The sequence below is a fragment of the Orycteropus afer genome, unplaced genomic scaffold (genome assembly GCF_000298275.1).
Source record: "Orycteropus afer afer isolate SDZICR_OR568_19922 unplaced genomic scaffold, OryAfe1.0 scaffold00007, whole genome shotgun sequence".
NCBI lineage: Eukaryota > Metazoa > Chordata > Mammalia > Tubulidentata > Orycteropodidae > Orycteropus > Orycteropus afer.
The window spans coordinates 11,385,763-11,390,449 of NW_006921594.1; the positions used below are offsets into that span (position 1 = coordinate 11,385,763).

Consider the following 4,687-nt stretch of genomic DNA (forward strand, 5'->3'; position numbering starts at 1 on the left):
GTAGTGATACTGCCTCGGCAACCCAAGGAGGGGTCGCTATGAGTTAGGTCCGACTCTACGGCATATAACAACAACAATAACATCATTACGGAAGTAGATTGCCCAATCTTCTTTCTGAGGAGTGGCTTTTGGGTTTGAACCGTCAGCCTTCTGGTTAGCAGTCAAATGCCTTAGGCATTATGCCACCAGAGCTCTTGTTAGTGGAATAGTCAGTAATTTAAAATCAAAAGGGTGCTCTGCACAAGATTAATGCCAAGGTTAGACACTATTTTAGATTAAGAAAGGCAAACCATTATGAATTCAAGTCAACAAACGTTCTTGATATTTTTCTAAGTATTTCCTAAGATAAATAGATGATTCCTTCCTTTCAGGTGTTTACAATCTGTTGAGGAGGTTTAGACAAGTCATGACTTTGTTTTCAAAAAAAAAAAAGCAAAATGTTATCACTTCTAAGTATCTGTCCAAAGAAATGAAAACATGTTCATACAAAAACAATTATATGAATTATTCCTAATAGCAAAAAAATGGAAACAACCCAAATGTCCATCAACTGATAAATAACAAAATGTGGTTCATCCATACAATGAAACATGGTTCAGCAATAGGAAGGAAGTACAGCACATTGTACTGTGCGTGCTACAACGTGAATGGACCTTGAAACATTATGTTAAGTGAAAGAAGCCACACACAAAAGACCACCTATTATATGACTCCACTCAGCTAACAGAGAAAGCCATGGAGAGAGAAAGTAGATTGTTGCTGCTTAAGGTTTGGGGGGGGACTACATACAGGATGATAGCTAAAGGGTGTGGGGTTTCCGGAGCTACAAGATGTTCTAAAAGTAGATGGTGATGATGGTTGCACAACTCTATGGATATTGTGAATATATTAAAAACTGCTGGCTTGTATGTAAACTTTGAGGGTGAATTTTATGATAGGTGAATTATATCTCATTAGAGCTATTATTCTGGGGGAAAAGCATGTAGAAATTGTTAAATTGATGTGTATTCTGTAATGTATATTCTCCACAACAACAAATAAAATAAACTATTAAAAAAATAAATAAAAAGCAGAATGTATTTCATGCCCTAAGAAGTAAGCATAACCGTGGAGAAAGGAATGCTCCCAACCAAGAGGAGGGGAGGGAACACTGCAAAAATTTTTAAAAAATTAAAATGCTCCCAATCAGAGAGCTGAGAAGTCTCACAGGACAGACCTCAGGCTAAACAGAAAGAAAACTGTCTTTCACCTTTTCTCCCTAGAAGTTAATTAACAAGAGTTTTTATTTTAATGGGAAATCCGTTTTGGATATTGAGGGGCTAGAAAAAGAAGCCCCTCGCTTAGTAAACTAAGAAAAGCATATACATTTGGCCAGGAATGGGTCTAGTTAAAACAGCCCAGTGAAGGGTGCCCCACTCACCTCTCTGTGTGTTACTAGGGGACAAGCAGACCACACAGGCGTTTCAGAAAGCCCCACGACAGAGCAGGTTCTTAGAGTAGGAGCAGCCGCAGCTCTTACCTTCACAATGTGGACCTGGGAGTTATTTAGGGCAGTGGCTCTCAAACCTGAGCATGTACCTGACTCACCTGGAAGACTGCTGGAGGCACCCACCGAGTGCTGCTTCTCACCCCCAGAGCGTCTGTATCACTCGGTCCCAGGCACATAACCAACGCAACAGGCTGGGGACTAGAAATCTGCATTTCTAACAAGTCCCCAGGTGATGTCAAAACCGAGGGTCTGGTAGGGTGACCAGCCACCTAGGTTTGCCGAAGACTGACCAGGTTCCTGGCACTTAAGGCTTTTGGTGCTAAAACCGAAAAAGTCCAAAGCAAACCAAAGGAGTTAGTCACATTATTAAGTCTGGAACCACGCTTTGAGACAACTGCTCAAGGAGGTGAGATCAAAAGAGTCAGATGGGAACTTCAATTCGAAGGGTGAGAGAAGAAGGAACCCGTGATGACCCTCAGAATTCTGGCCTGAGCCAACAGGCCACTGATGCCACTGAGTCCCAAACTTGGTTGCCCGTGACAATCATCTGGGATCTGTAAAGAAGACTGATCTGTAAAGAAGATAGAAGGAAAACTGTCTTTCGCCTTTTTTCTCCCTAGAAGTTATTTAACAAGATAAGAGTTTTTATTTTAATGGGAAATCTGTTTTTGATATTGAGAAAAAAGAAGCCCCTCACTGAATAAACTAAGAAAAGCATATACATTTGGGCAGGAATGGCTCTAGTCAAAACAGCTCAGTTGCACATGACAGTCATCTGGGATCTGTAAAGAAGGTGTGAGTGCTCACTTTGGCAGCCCATGTACTGAAACTGGAATGATACACAGAAGGTTAGCAGGGCCCCTGAGTGAGAATGACACACAAATTTGTGAAGTATTCTACATTAAAGATAATAATAACAAAATAAAATATACATTTTAAAAAGACAGTGCTGGTAACACTGAATGAGAGTGAAGTGTGCACAGCTTGACGCAAGTAAATGATGTCACTAAAATGTACACACGAAGAAAAGGACCTATTGATAATTTCTATCACATATAACCTTAAAAAGAGCTCTGTGGTAAGGCATGTGGCTGCTAACCAAAAGTTCAAACCCACCAGCTGCCCCACAGCAAGAAGATGAGGCAATCTACTTCAGTAAAGATTTACAGCCTTGGAAACCCAACAGCAGTCTCTGTGACTCAGAATTGACTTGATGGCAGTGGGTTTGGTTTGGTATATAACTTTAAAACAACAGCAACCAAAACCCAAAAATACATGTGCAGGTACATATGTATGTTATGTAGGCATATATGTGTATAGGTGTGTATATGTGAGTTTATACAGGTGTATGCATATGTATATGAATGTATATGACTGTATGCACATACAGTGATATATATATGTAACTGTGTCCCCTATGTATGTGTGTATATACATATACACATACATAGGGGACACAGTTACAGATACATCTTAACTCAAACTCACTGCCCTCAAGTCGGATCCAACTCATAGTGACCCCTCCTTGGGTTTCCAAGGCAGTATCACTACAGAAGTAGATTGTCCAACCTTCCTTCCAAGGAGTAGCTGGTGGGTTTGAACCTCCAGCCTTCTGATTAGCAGTCAAATGTCTTAGGCACCGATACATCTTAGACGTAATGAAATTAATCAAGGGATTAATTTTCTGCAAGGCTTTGAACTGATTCATTCCAGCTCACTCCTGTGTTGAATTGTGTCCCCAGAAATATGTGTCATCTTGGCTGGGGCATGATTCTCAGTGGTTTGGCAGTTATGTAATGATGTAATTTGGTAGTTATATAATGATGCCATCACCCCCCCCCATGATGTGATCTGATCAGCCAATCAGTTTAAAGGGGATTAGAGTGGGATGCAACACTCTTAATCAAGTCATAGCCCTGATCAGATGTAAGAGGACTTTCCCTGGAGCATGGTCTGCGTCACCCTTTATCTTAGAAGAGATAAAAGGTGAGAGAAGCGAGCACAGAGAAGGGGGACCTCAGCACCATCAAGAAAGAAGAGCCAATAGTGGGGTGCATCCTTTGGACCTAGGGTCCCTGTGCTATGAACCTCCCAGACCCAGGGGAAGATTGATGCCAAGACACACGGGGATCTCGAAGCGATGCTAAGGCCACACAGGAGACGAGGACCTTCCTCCAGATCTGACAGTGAGAGAAGGCCGTCCCCTGGTGCTGGCAACCTGAATTCGACTTCTTCCTAAACTGTGAGAAATTAAATGTCTGTTTATTAAAGCCATCCACTTGTGATGTTTCTGTTATAGCAGCATTAGATAACTAAGGCAAACATCCTACTGAGAATTTGTGTTTCCACCCCAGATATACTGAATCAGAATCTACCTTTAAGCAAGATCCCTTGGTAATTCTTACATGAGTCATATGTGAAACTGGTGGTAATCCATAACCAGCTCTTAACAAAAGGAAGTGTCTATTCTCATCCATTCAGATCTTCTACCTCCTCCCGCTCCTCTCCTTAGGGGCAGATCATTCTTGATCCTGGTTCACTTATGCTAGCTCACTTCTTTGTACTATCACCTTCCTTACTGCTTGAAGAAAATTCTCAGAAATACATTTTTATCATGAAACTGATCAAATGGGACTCTAAGGAAGCTTTGTCCTCCCCTCCTCCCCTGCCCTCAAACACTGCAAAGGCATTTCACTTGTTACTTGACTCTTACAACCAGCATTGCAGTTCTGCCTCCTTTCTTTCTAAATCTGAATTTCTGGAATTCTGTAAGCTGAATTTCTCTCATGGTTCCAATGCTTATGGTCCCTCCATGGATTTTAGCCCATGGTCTGTCGACGCAAACAAGTTTTTCCATTTAGAATCTGTCCTGTGAATGGATTCCCCACTGGGGTGCCATGATCTTGCCTGTGTAGTACTTCTAGTACCCTCAGCAATCCACAGCCTAGATCATTTCAAACTCTGAATTGTAGGCTATTTGCATGGACCATAATCTCACTGAGTTCAGTTTCTTTGGTTATGTGGTGTTGTTGTTGTTGTTATATGCCGTCAAGTTGATTCTGATTCATAGCAACCCTACAGGACCAAGTAGAACTGCCCTGTAGGTCAGTCAGATCTGACTTATAGCGACCCCTCCTTGGGTTTCCGAGGCAGTATCACTATGGAAGTAGATTACTCAACCTTCCTTCTGAGGAGTGG

General features: G+C 41.7%; 1 non-coding gene across 1 annotated transcript; it reads left to right on the forward strand.

Moving 5' to 3' along the window:
• The first annotated feature begins 2,288 nt into the window (after window positions 1-2,288).
• LOC122150364 lies at window positions 2,289-2,395 on the forward strand. The gene has a single exon (XR_006163626.1). It is a non-coding gene; the product is annotated as a U6 spliceosomal RNA (small nuclear RNA).
• Window positions 2,396-4,687: the final 2,292 nt, after the last annotated feature.